The following is a 14,489-nucleotide window of genomic DNA, read 5'->3' as shown; positions in this document are numbered from 1 at the left end:
TGCGCGGCCAACGCTCCCATTCATTTCGATGGGACCGACGGAAATAGCCGAAACAGCGCTCGGCTATTTTCGGTGGCTCCATAGAAATGAACGGAGGGCGGCTGCGCATGCGCAGTGCGCCCTCCTCCACTTTCTCTGCTCCGTTCTCCTTGTAGGTGCGGGTTTTTTGTTTTAAAAATGCTGTTATTGTGTATTACTAAACTAAGTATATAGAAAAAGCATACATATTAGGTATCACTGCGTCCGTAAGAACCTGCTCTATAAAAATATCACATGACCTAACCCCTCAGGTGAACACCGTAATTTTTAAAAAATAAAAACGGTGTCAAAAAAGCCATTTTTTGTCACCTTACATCACAAAAAGTGTAATAGCAAGCAATCAAAAAGTCATATACACCCTAAAATAGTGCCAATCAAACCGTCATCTCATCCTGAAAAAAATGAGCCCCTACACAAGAAAGTCGCACAAAAATAATAATAATAATAACTACGGCTTTCAAAAATGCTTTATTATGTAAAACTGAAACAAACAACCAAAATAAGTAGTCATATTTGGTATTGTCGCGTCCGTAACAATCTTCTCTATAAAAATACCACATGATCTAACCTGTCATATGAACGTTATAAATAGCAAAAAATAAAACCAGTGCCAAAACATTTTTTTTTGTTACCTTGCCTCACAAAAAGTGCAATATAGCGCAACCAAAAATCATATGTACCCTACAATAGTACCAACAAAACTGCCACATTATTCCTGTAGTTTCCAAAATGGGGTGACTTTTTTGGAGTTTCTACTCTAGGGGTGCTTTAGAGGGGCTTCAAATGGGACATGGGGTCAAAAAAACAGTCTAGCAAAATCTGCCTCCCAAAAACCATATGGCATTCCTTTCCTTCTGCGCAATGCCGTGTGCCCGTACAGCAGTTTACGACCACATATGGGCTGTTTCTGTAAACTACAAAAGCAGGGCCATAAATATTGAGTTTTGTTTGGCTTTTAACCCTTGCTTTGTAACTGGAAAAAATGGATTAAAATGGAAAATCTGCCAAAAAAGTGAAATTTTGTAATTTTATCTCTATTTTCCATTGACTCTTGTGGAACACCTAAAGCATTAACAAAGTTTGTAAAATCAGTTTTGTATACCTTGAAGCGTGTAGTTTCTAAAATAGGGTCACTTTTTTGGAGTTTCTTCTCTAGGGGTGCATCAGGGGGTCTTCAAATGTGACATGGCAGCGTAAAATTATCCCAGTAAAATCTGCTTTTCAAAAACCATATGGCGTTCCTTTACTTCTGCACAATACAGTGTGCCCGTACAGCAGTTTACGACCAGATAGGCGGTGTTTCTGTAAACTACAGAATCAGGGTTATAAATATTGAGTTTTGTTTGGCTGTTAACCCTTGCTTTGTTAGTGGAAAAAAAATGATTAAAATGGAAAATCTGCCAAAAAAGTGAAATTCTGAAGTTTCATCTCTATTTTCCATCAATTATTGTGGAACACCTAAAGGGTAAACTAAGTTTGTAAAATCAGTTTTGTATACCTTGAGGGGTGTAGTTTCTACAATGGGGTAACTTTGTGGGAGTTTCTACTCTAGGGATGCATCAGGGGGTCTTCAAATGTCATACGGCAGCTTAAAATTATCCCAGTGAAATCTGCTTTCCAAAAACCATATGGCATTCCTTTCCTTCTGCGCAATACTGTGTGCCCGCACAGTTAACAACCACATATAGAGTGTTTCTGTAAACTAAAGAATCAAGGCAATAAATATTGAGTTTTGTTTGGCTGTTAACCCTTGCTTTGTTAGTGTAAAAAAATGGATTAAAATGGAAAATCTGCCCAAAAAGTGAAATTCTAGAACTTACATCTTCATTTTGCATAAATTTTTGTGGTACACATAAAGGGTTAGCAAAGTTTTTTAAATCAGTTTTGAATACTTTGAGGGGTGTAGTTTCTAAAATGGGATCCTGTTTTGGGTGGTTTCTATTATGTAAGCCTCACAAAGTGACTTCAGACCTGAACTGGTCCTTAAAAAGTGGGTTTTGGAAATTTTATGAAACATTTCAAGATTTGCTTCTAAACTTCTAAGCCTTTTAACGTCCCCCCCCCCCCGTCCCCCCAAACAAAAAGGCATTCACAAAATTATCTTGACATGAAGTAGACATATGGGGAATGTAAAGTAATAACTATTTTTGGAGGTATTACTATCTATTATAAAAGTAGAGAAATAGAAATTTGGAAATTTGCAAATGTTTAAACATTTAGGTAAATTTGCCATTTTTTTTACTAAATTTTATCACTGTCATGAAGTACAATATGTGCCAAGAAAACAATCTCAGAATTGCTTGGATAAGTAAAAGCTTTTTAAAGTTATCACCACATAAAGTGACACATGTTTGATTGGCAAAAAATGGCCTGGTCCTTAAGGTGAAAAATGGCAGGGTCCTGAAGGGGTTACAATTCTGAAGGAAATTTAAACCTTTTTAGATCAACATCTCATGGAGGGGACACTTGAAAAAGCCACTTTCACATTTCTATATAATGAACTCCTGATCACACCTGTTTTCTATATATTACCCAAAATCCATAAAACTGTTCAGAAACCACCAGGGGCGTCCGATAGTAGCGTCCATGGACTCTATTTTAGCGCCATTGTCTATTTTTCTAGAAAAAATACTTACTCCACTTACCAAATTAACTAAATCTTATTTACTAGATACATCTCATTTTCTCAAAATCATTTCTACATTACAGAGTGTTCCGCCAAATGCCCTTTTAGTCATGTTAGATGTAAACAGTCTATAGTATTTATCAGGTTTAGCCATGTATTCATACTAGGAGCATTGCGCGCAAACCAAGAACGAGCTATTGGTCTGGCCAGAAACATTATCTTGTACAGAAGTTTTTTTTTATCCTGCTGACACCCCACCTGTAAGATCCTCACCTGCTTTGCACTCCAGGGGAACCAAGAGGGGTCCTCGTGGAGTTGCGGGACAGGTTATGCGTGTCTCTGATGCACCAGCGCTGACCCCTTTGCGAGCCAGTGCGGAGATGCGTTCGCGTGGACATCGGAGGGGAGGACCGTCGGAGTCCCGGGGACAGAGTGGCCAGGCGAGTGACAAGACGCCGCGGCCAGGGTTGTCTCCGGTGTCTCCTGCGACTTCCGTTTCCGCATCTGGGTCCACGCGCTCGCATACTCGCGCTGAGTCAATCATGCGTCCGTGCGTACGCACGAGGGCAGGTTCGCAAAGGGATACACGGTCGCGAGTACGCGCTTCTTATGCACTTCGTCGACCAGTGGCGCATATTATACTGACTCACAAGAGCAAAGTGGATTAGGGAGCCAGCCATGGGTTAATCAACTTGTGATTGCCTTAGGCCTTGTACTCAGGTGCAGGGCAATTTGTTCACCTATGGTAGTGGACACTTGGCACCCTGGGATTGGTCAGCAGGCATTTAAAAGGAGGTCTCTCAGGGTGATCAGTGCCCACTGTTATTTTCCCTCAACCAGGTATAGGTCACAACTCCTAGTGACTGAAGACTGCCAGGAACTTTGTCCTTACAGCGGACCCAAGATCTGGAGTGACTCGACTGCCAAGTGCACAGCCTCATTCAGCACTGGTTGGGACTATTCCTGGAATCTCCTTGCCTGTTTTTTTTTGTTATTTTTCCTTGTTACCAGCAAGTGTCCTGGACGTTTATGTTTCTGGTGAATAAACACCTTTTTGCTTTCATCACTGGTCTGTTTGTTGGTGCCTTGCATTACAGAACAGTGGGCCCAACTAACAGTTGCCATGGACAAGATCCAGCAGCAGCTGAATGAATTAACGGGAGCCGTTAACCTGCTGTTCCAACGACGCCCAAATATACCAGCAGCCGCTGCAGCGCAAATCCAAGAGCAACTGACAACTGTGATGGAGGAGGTTCAGCAGCTTATCCAGGGAGCCTCAGCACTACCCGTCACTATCGCAAGGCATCAAACAGAACCTAAGATCCCTCTGCCTGACCCCTTCACAGGAGAGCGACAGGAGTTCTTAAACTTCAGGGACTCCTGTCTCCTTTATTTCCAGTTACGACCGATGGCTTCTGGCACTCTCAGGCAGAGAATTGGGATTGTAATGTCACTGCTACGTGGAGACCCCCAACGTTGGGCATTTAACTTGCCTCAAGACCATATAGCTTTTTCGTCAGTGGATGCCTTCTTCGAGGCTATGGCTGTGATTTACGATGACCCGGATCGTACTCGCACCACAGAGACCAATCTTGAGCATATTCAACAAGGCCGCCGCCCAGCTGAAGAATACGCTGCAGCAACTGACAACTGTGATGGAGGAGGTTCAGCAGCTTATCCAGGGAGCCTCAGCACTACCCGTCACTATCGCAAGGCATCAAACAGAACCTAAGATCCCTCTGCCTGACCCCTTCACAGGAGAGCGACAGGAGTTCTTAAACTTCAGGGACTCCTGTCTCCTTTATTTCCAGTTACGACCGATGGCTTCTGGCACTCTCAGGCAGAGAATTGGGATTGTAATGTCACTGCTACGTGGAGACCCCCAACGTTGGGCATTTAACTTGCCTCAAGACCATATAGCTTTTTCGTCAGTGGATGCCTTCTTCGAGGCTATGGCTGTGATTTACGATGACCCGGATCGTACTCGCACCGCAGAGACCAATCTTGAGCATATTCAACAAGGCCGCCGCCCAGCTGAAGAATACGCTGCAGCAACTGACAACTGTGATGGAGGAGGTTCAGCAGCTTATCCAGGGAGCCTCAGCACTACCTGTCACTATCGCAAGGCATCAAACAGAACCTAAGATCCCTCTGCCTGACCCCTTCACAGGAGAGCGACAGGAGTTCTTAAACTTCAGGGACTCCTGTCTCCTTTATTTCCAGTTACGACCGATGGCTTCTGGCACTCTCAGGCAGAGAATTGGGATTGTAATGTCACTGCTACGTGGAGACCCCCAACGTTGGGCATTTAACTTGCCTCAAGACCATATAGCTTTTTCGTCAGTGGATGCCTTCTTCGAGGCTATGGCTGTGATTTACGATGACCCGGATCGTACTCGCACCGCAGAGACCAATCTTGAGCATATTCAACAAGGCCGCCGCCCAGCTGAAGAATACGCTGCAGAATTCAGGCGATGGGCAGCTTTCACCACCTGGGGCGACGCAGCCCTACGCCATCGCTTCCGTTTGGGACTTTCGGATGCGGTCCGGGATCTTCTTTTGGCCTTGCCTACCCCCTTCTCGTTGGAAATGGCTATCTCTCAGGCAATCGATGCCGACAGGCGAATCCGTGAGAGGCGAGTGGAACGGTCGTCTCGGTTTTCATCCTCTCGACCACATCCAGGGCCTCTAAAATCGGCCGAAGAGCCAATGGAGGTTGGATCCTCCCATCTCACACAGGCAGAACGAGCTCGTCGCCAACAGAAAGGCCTGTGCCTATTTTGCGGGAAGTCTGGACACCTCGTTAAAACCTGTCCCCTCCTGCCAGCGGGAAACAAATGAACCTAGGGGGCATAGAGGAGAACCCCCTAGGTGCTATTATCCCTCCTCCAAGCCGGGTGATGGTATCCATATCCTTACGGTGGCAAGACAAGGTCCATGAGTTGTCAGCACTAATCGATTCTGGGGCCGCTGGGAATTTTGTGGACTCAACCTTGGTTCGTCCACTTGGCATCCCGTTGATCCAGCCGAAAACCACCATGTCAGTGACCGCGATTGATGGTTCCCCTCTTCAAGATGGTCGTGCAGTGTGGATTACTCCGGGAATACAGGTAACGGTGGGGGCTGATCATCGGGAGACCTTAAGCCTTTTTGTCCTTGACATGCCATCCACTCCCGTGATTTTGGGTCTCCCTTGGTTAAGGCTCCATAATCCAGTAGTGGACTGGCGCTCGGGTCTTATCTGTCAGTGGAGTACGGAATGCCTTACTAAGTGCATTCGTCCCGACCTGTCACTAGCCTCCATGGAAGTATTAAGTACTTTACCACAGCAGTATCATAATTTCCGAGATGTGTTCAGTCCTCAGGGGGCTGATGTATTACCTCCCCACAGGTCATATGATTGTCCTATAGACCTGTTGCCAGGCACCATGCCACCACGAGGGCATCTTTATAATCTCACTGGGCCTGAGGTTCAGGCTCAGCGGGAGTATATTAAAGAGAACCTTGAGAAGAATTTCATTCGTCCATCCACTTCCCCTGCTGGAGCTGGATTCTTCTTTGTGGAGAAGAAGGATGGAGGCTTGAGACCTTGCATCGATTATCGTGCCCTTAATCGGATTACGGTGAAGAATCGGTATCCACTGCCTCTGATTGATGATCTGTTTTCTCAGGTGGCAGGGGCCCGAGTCTTCACCAAACTCGATTTAAGGGGTGCTTATAATTTAGTTCGCATTAGAGAGGGTGACGAATGGAAGACCGCATTTAATACCAGAGACGGGCATTACGAGTATCTCGTGATGCCTTTCGGTCTCTGTAATGCTCCCGCGGTCTTCCAGGAGTTCATCAACGATGTTCTCAGAGATTTCTTGGATAGATGTGTTGTTGTCTATCTAGATGACATACTAATCTACTCCTCGGATCTGGTCTCTCATCGGAGACACGTGTGTCAGGTTTTCCAGAAGCTGAGGGAGAACCGCCTCTATGCCAAACTTGAGAAGTGTCTGTTTGAGGTGAAGGAGTTGCCTTTCCTGGGGTACATTATCTCAGAAAAGGGATTGGCTATGGACCCATCCAAACTTTCTGCTGTCTTGGATTGGCCTCAACCTAAGGATCTTAAGGGGTTGCAGCGTTTCTTAGGCTTTGCCAACTTCTACCGCAAGTTTATTAAGAATTTTTCAGCGATAGTAGTACCTCTCACCTAACCTCACTAAGAAGGGAGCTAATCCTTCTAAGTGGACGAGAGAGGCAGTCAGAGCCTTTGAGACGCTGAAACAGGCCTTTTGCACGGCACCAATTCTTACTCATCCAGACACCTCCAGACCTTTTGTTCTCGAGGTCGATGCCTCAGAGGTCGGTGTAGGGGCAGTTCTCTCACAGTATTCTGGGGACCCCGAGAGGTTACATCCCTGTGCCTTCTTCTCTCGGAAGCTCTCTCCAGCCGAGTGTAATTATGATATCGGCAATAGAGAGCTTCTGGGAGTAAGATTGGCTTTTCAAGAGTGGAGACATTGGCTAGAGGGTGCAGAACATCCCATCACGGTTTACACTGACCACAAAAATTTGGAGTATCTAGAGAGTGCCAAAAGACTCAACTCCCGACAAGCCAGGTGGGCATTGTTTTTCACCCGCTTCAATTTCCGCCTCACTTATAAACCAGGTTCCAAAAACGTGAAGGCAGATGCCCTGTCCCGCTGCTTCCCTGAGGCTGCTTCCGTCCTGGACTCTGAGCCAGAAACCATTCTCCCAACTAAATGTTTTCTTGCTGCCCTGGGGGCCGCAGAAGTAATGGAGGACTTGTCCTCTCTTCTTGAGCCCTCACAGGCAGAGAGTCCACCTGACAAACCCGAGGGTCGATGGTTCGTACCCATTAACCTTCGATTGGAGGTCATCCGACAGGTGCATGCGGATGAGTTGGTGGCAGCCTTTCACCGGGATAATCCGGGGAAAGCTTGCTTGGAGTCTTCAGAGCCGCCTCCTCGAGGGGGGGTAATGTAAGATCCTCACCTGCTTTGCACTCCAGGGGAACCAAGAGGGGTCCTCGTGGAGTTGCGGGACAGGTTATGCGTGTCTCTGATGCACCAGCGCTGACCCCTTTGCGAGCCAGTGCGGAGATGCGTTCGCGTGGACATCGGAGGGGAGGACCGTCGGAGTCCCGGGGACAGAGTGGCCAGGCGAGTGACAAGACGCCGCGGCCAGGGTTGTCTCCGGTGTCTCCTGCAACTTCCGTTTCCGCATCTGGGTCCACGCGCTCGCATACTCGCGCTGAGTCAATCATGCGTCCGTGCGTACGCACGAGGGCAGGTTCGCAAAGGGATACACGGTCGCGAGTACGCGCTTCTTATGCACTTCGTCGACCAGTGGCGCATATTATACTGACTCACAAGAGCAAAGTGGATTAGGGAGCCAGCCATGGGTTAATCAACTTGTGATTGCCTTAAGCCTTGTACTCAGGTGCAGGGCAATTTGTTCACCTATGGTAGTGGACACTTGGCACCCTGGGATTGGTCAGCAGGCATTTAAAAGGAGGTCTCTCAGGGTGATCAGTGCCCACTGTTATTTTCCCTCAACCAGGTATAGGTCACAACTCCTAGTGACTGAAGACTGCCAGGAACTTTGTCCTTACAGCGGACCCAAGATCTGGAGTGACTCGACTGCCAACAAGTGCACAGCCTCATTCAGCACTGGTTGGGACTATTCCTGGAATCTCCTTGCCTGTTTTTTTTTGTTATTTTTCCTTGTTACCAGCAAGTGTCCTGGACGTTTATGTTTCTGGTGAATAAACAACTTTTTGCTTTCATCACTGGTCTGTTTGTTGGTGCCTTGCATTACACCACCTTGGCAAGATCAGCCAATACCCAACATTCAGCAGTAAAAGGTATCCGTACATTCAGCATTCCCTCTATGTATTCATGAACAGTCCCCCAATACTGTTTCAGCTCTGAACAGATCCAGAAGATATGCAAATAATCCGCATCAGGAATATCACACCTCAGGCAGTTGGAATCACTCCTAATACCACATCTCTTAAGCCAAAGAGGTGTAACATAGAGTCTATGCAAAATATTAAACTGCACCACAACGTGAATGAAATTTTGTGAAACCACTTTTAAATCCTGAAATACCTCTTCCCTATCGTCCAGAAAAGTCATTGCACATTCATTTTGCCAAGCCCTCTGTCCTGGAGAACAGGTATCTACAAATCGTGCTCTAATTATATTTCTGTAAAGTTGGGAAATCTTCATACCATGCACCAAATTCCCTATCAAATCATTAAGTTGCGTAGAAGTGTGTATTTCAAGCCAATTTTTTTTTTATACTTAAAAGTGCCGATTATAACTGTAAGTAACTAAACCATGTTAATTCCTGTGTTTTTTCTTTTTGTCATAATACCATAAATTAGACTATGTCCCCATTACCTACTACCTGTGTCACATATAATATATAACTTTTTTGCCAATATGGCTCTCTACCTTATTCAATTAAAGTTTAAAGTGCCTATTATACCACAGAGGTGTGCATCCCATTGAACCCTTCAATGCAAACCAAAATCGAAATAGAATACCATGACTTCATAAAAAGATTCCTGGCCGATTTAAATTCCTTATCGGAGTAGGTCAATTGATCTGACTCTAACAACGAAAAAAAAATATCATACAGAGATTTATTCTGTAAATACCTACATAGCGGGCTGTCATTCCATTCCTGGAAAAAGCAAAGCTAAGTAGCTAAAAAGTATCCCTTGAAGCAGGGGAGATTAAAGGGGTTGTCCGAGTTATGAAAAAAAAAAAAACAATATAGCACTGAAAATCTGATATATAACTGAGCTAAGCAAGCTTTATGCAAAAAAAAAATATATATATTTCCTCATTTCCCTGGTTCTTTTCTGGCTCTTTGTTTACATGCAATAAAAACAATCTCTGCCCCTCCCCCAGCACTAATAAGGGAGTGAATACAAGAGCTGCCCTGAGTGACATGTCTGCCTGCTGGGAGACTCTGCACCATGTTGTATGTGTAGGACTACAAGTCCCAGCTGTATAATGACACTGCTAAGGGAGTAGATACAAGAGCTTCCCTGAGTGCATGTTGTATGTGTAGGACTACAAGTCCCAGCTGTATAATGACACTGCTAATAGACACAGGATCTTCCCCCTACCTTCTTGTGTAATGCTCTCTCTAGTATGTATTGTCTCATAACTGCCTGCAGAGCTGTGCAGCTGAAGGGGTTAGGAATCCCAGCAGAGAGTAGACGGCAGTGAAGGAGGGCGTGGCCAGCACAGTGACTTCTCTGTAAACGACCTTTATCAGAGCAGGGAGAGAAGCTGACATCACAGGTCATGTGACCCTCAGTCAAATCTGATAAACCAGGCACTGCAGATAAAGTGAGTGAATTGGAAAGCTATTACATTTCCTTACCTCCTTTATTGAATCAGAGAGTGTTCCCCACAGATGGGGAAGAATAACCTCCCTATATTTACGATAAAACTCATACGGGAGTCCATCCAGTCCACGGGAGGAATTACCTGAACAGGAGTCAATTGCTTCCTCTATCTCCTGAAGAGACAAATCCATCTCCAGACGTTCTTTTTGAACATCTGTAAGCACTGGAAGGGAAATAGAATCCAAATATGAGTCCATCATTTCCTCTGAGAGAACACTCTCTGGTTTATATAATTCACAAAAGTGATTTACAAATATTTCTATTATTCTCTCCTGATCTTCAATAATTGCCCCATCCGTGGCACGAATACTGCAAATCTCTTTTTTTGGATCCTGACTAGCTATTACCCTGGCCAACATCTTCCCAGGACGTCCTGCCTCAGAAAAATATTTTTGTCCTCTAAAGAATAACCTCTGCTGCGCTTTATCCAGAAGGAAATCAGAGAAGGCCTGTCTAGTCCTCTGCAAAATCTCTCTAGCTTCCTCTGTTTTTTACCTAATAAAGCCAGCCATCCCCTCCGCCGCTGCTTCCTCCAGTTCTTTCTCCCTCCTTGAATAGTGCTTAGTTAGATCAGCAATTGTACTAATAAAAATCCCTCTCATAACCGCTTTAAATGCGTCCCAAACAAATTAGGATTTAGCTGAAAAAATATTTTTATCCCAAAAGGTAATATTTTTTTTTATCTGGTTAAGGCCTCTTTCACACTTGCGTTCTCCGGATCCGGCGTGTACTCCACTTGCCGGAATTACACGCCGGATCCGGAAAAATGCAAGTGTGCTGAAAGCATTTGAAGACGGATCCATCTTCAAAATGCTTTCAGTGTTACTATGGCAGCCAGAACGCTATTAAAGTCCTGGTTGCCATAGTAGGAGCGGGGAGCGGGGGAGCGGTATACTTACAGTCCGTGCGGCTCCCGGGGCGCTCCAGAGTGACATCAGAGCGCCCCATGCGCATGGATGACGTGCCATGCGATCACGTGATCCATGCGCTTGGGGCGCCCTGACGTCATTCTGGAGCGCCCCGGGAGCCGCACGGATGGTAAGTATGCTGCTCCCCCGCTCCCCGCTACATTTTACCATGGCTGCCAGGACTTTAGCGTCCCGGCAGTCATGGTAACCATTCAGAAAAAGCTAAACGTCGGATCCGGCAATGCGCCGAAACGACGTTTAGCTTAAGGCCGGATCCGGATCAATGCCTTTCAATGGGCATTAATTCCGGATCCGGCCTTGCGGCAAGTCTTTAGGATTTTTGGCCGGAGCAAAAAGCGCAGCATGCTGCGGTATTTTCTCCGGCCAAAAAACGTTCCGTTCCGGAACTGAAGACATCCTGATTAGGGATGAGCGAACTCGAACTGTATAGTTCGGGTTCGTACCGAATTTTGGGGTGTCCGTGACACGGACCCGAACCCGGACATTTTCGTAAAAGTCCGGGTTCGGGTTCGGTGTTCGTCGCTTTCTTCGCGCTTTTGTGACGCTTTCTTGGCGCTTTTTGAAAGGCTGCAAAGCAGCCAATCAACAAGCGTCATACTACTTGCCCCAAGAGGCCATCACAGCCATGCCTACTATTGGCATGGCTGTGATTGGCCAGAGCACCATGTGACCCAGCCTCTATTTAAGCTGGAGTCACATAGCGCCGCCCGTCACTCTGCTCTGATTAGCGTAGGGAGAGGTTGCGGCTGCGACAGTAGGGCGAGATTAGGCAGATTAACTCCTCCAAAGGACTTGATTAACTGATCGATCTGCAGCTGTGGATCATTGAGCTGCTGATCCTCAATTGCTCACTGTTTTTAGGCTGCCCAGACCGTTTGTCAGTCACATTTTTCTGGGGTGATCGGCGGCCATTTTGTGTCTTGTGGTGCGCCAGCACAAGCTGCGACCAAGTGCATTTAACCCTCAATGGTGTGGTTGTTTTTTGGCTAAAGCCTACATCAGGGTGAAGCTGTCACACCAAGTGCATTTAACCAGCAATAGTCTGTTCATTTTTTGGCCATATACAAAATCAGGGGCAAGCTGCGCCTGTCACCAAGTGCATTTAACCCTCAATGGTGTGGTTGTTTTTTGGCTAAAGCCTACATCAGGGTGAAGCTGTCACACCAAGTGCATTTAACCAGCAATAGTCTGTTCATTTTTTGGCCATATACTAAATCAGGGGCAAGCTGCGCCTGTCACCAAGTGCATTTAACCCTCAATGGTGTGGTTGTTTTTTGGCTAAAGCCTACATCAGGGTGAAGCTGTCACACCAAGTGCATTTAACCAGCAATAGTCTGTTTATTTTTTGGCCATATCCCAGTCTAATTCTGTCACTAAATCCATACCGGTCACCCAGCGCCTAAATACTAGGCCTCAAATTTATATCCCGCTAAATCTGTCCTTAGTGCTGTAGCTGGGCGAGTTATTTAGTGTCCGTTCAAGCACATTTCTTGTTCTGGGTTGAAATACAATTCCCAATTTAGCAATTTCATAATTTAGTGGTTTCTGCTATATCAGAGCTATTTGAAATCTATCCCTAAAAGGGTATATAATATTCAAGGTGCACATTGGGTCATTCAGAATAACTTCACACACACCCGCTACTGTGTATTTCCAAGTCTAATTCTGGCACTAAACCCATACCTGTCACCCAGCGCCTAAATACTAGGCCTCAAATTTATATCCAGCTAAATCTGTCCCTAGTGCTGTAGCTGGGCGAGTTATTTAGTGTCCGTTCAAGCACATTTCTTGTTCTGGGTTGAAATACAATTCCCAATTTAGCAATTTCATAATTTAGTGGTTTCTGCTATATCAGAGCTATTTGAAATCTATCCCTAAAAGGGTATATAATATTCAAGGTGCACATTGGGTCATTCAGAATAACTTCACACACACCCGCTACTGTGTATTTCCAAGTCTAATTCTGGCACTAAACCCATACCTGTCACCCAGCGCCTAAATACTAGGCCTCAAATTTATATCCCGCTAAATCTGTCCTTAGTGCTGTAGCTGGGCGAGTTATTTAGTGTCCGTTCAAGCACATTTCTTGTTCTGGGTTGAAATACAATTCCCAATTTAGCAATTTCATAATTTAGTGGTTTCTGCTATATCAGAGCTATTTGAAATCTATCCCTAAAAGGGTATATAATATTCAAGGTGCACATTGGGTCATTCAGAATAACTTCACACACACCCGCTACTGTGTATTTCCAAGTCTAATTCTGGCACTAAACCCATACCTGTCACCCAGCGCCTAAATACTAGGCCTCAAATTTATATCCCGCTAAATCTGTCCCTAGTGCTGTAGCTGGGCGAGTTATTTAGTGTCCGTTCAAGCACATTTCTTGTTCTGGGTTGAAATACAATTCCCAATTTAGCAATTTCATAATTTAGTGGTTTCTGCTATATCAGAGCTATTTGAAATCTATCCCTAAAAGGGTATATAATATTCAAGGTGCACATTGGGTCATTCAGAATAACTTCACACACACCCGCTACTGTGTATTTCCAAGTCTAATTCTGGCACTAAACCCATACCTGTCACCCAGCGCCTAAATACTAGGCCTCAAATTTATATCCAGCTAAATCTGTCCCTAGTGCTGTAGCTGGGCGAGTTATTTAGTGTCCGTTCAAGCACATTTCTTGTTCTGGGTTGAAATACAATTCCCAATTTAGCAATTTCATAATTTAGTGGTTTCTGCTATATCAGAGCTATTTGAAATCTATCCCTAAAAGGGTATATAATATTCAAGGTGCACATTGGGTCATTCAGAATAACTTCACACACACCCGCTACTGTGTATTTCCAAGTCTAATTCTGGCACTAAACCCATACCTGTCACCCAGCGCCTAAATACTAGGCCTCAAATTTATATCCCGCTAAATCTGTCCTTAGTGCTGTAGCTGGGCGAGTTATTTAGTGTCCGTTCAAGCACATTTCTTGTTCTGGGTTGAAATACAATTCCCAATTTAGCAATTTCATAATTTAGTGGTTTCTGCTATATCAGAGCTATTTGAAATCTATCCCTAAAAGGGTATATAATATTCAAGGTGCACATTGGGTCATTCAGAATAACTTCACACACACCCGCTACTGTGTATTTCCAAGTCTAATTCTGGCACTAAACCCATACCTGTCACCCAGCGCCTAAATACTAGGCCTCAAATTTATATCCCGCTAAATCTGTCCTTAGTGCTGTAGCTGGGCGAGTTATTTAGTGTCCGTTCAAGCACATTTCTTGTTCTGGGTTGAAATACAATTCCCAATTTAGCAATTTCATAATTTAGTGGTTTCTGCTATATCAGAGCTATTTGAAATCTATCCCTAAAAGGGTATATAATATTCAAGGTGCACATTGGGTCATTCAGAATAACTTCACACACACCCGCTACTGTGTATTTCCAAGTCTAATTCTGG

The sequence above is a fragment of the Bufo gargarizans genome, chromosome 3 (genome assembly GCF_014858855.1).
Source record: "Bufo gargarizans isolate SCDJY-AF-19 chromosome 3, ASM1485885v1, whole genome shotgun sequence".
Lineage (NCBI taxonomy): Eukaryota > Metazoa > Chordata > Amphibia > Anura > Bufonidae > Bufo > Bufo gargarizans.
The sequence above is the reverse complement of the archived record's forward strand: the minus strand, read 5'-3'. Positions refer to the sequence as shown.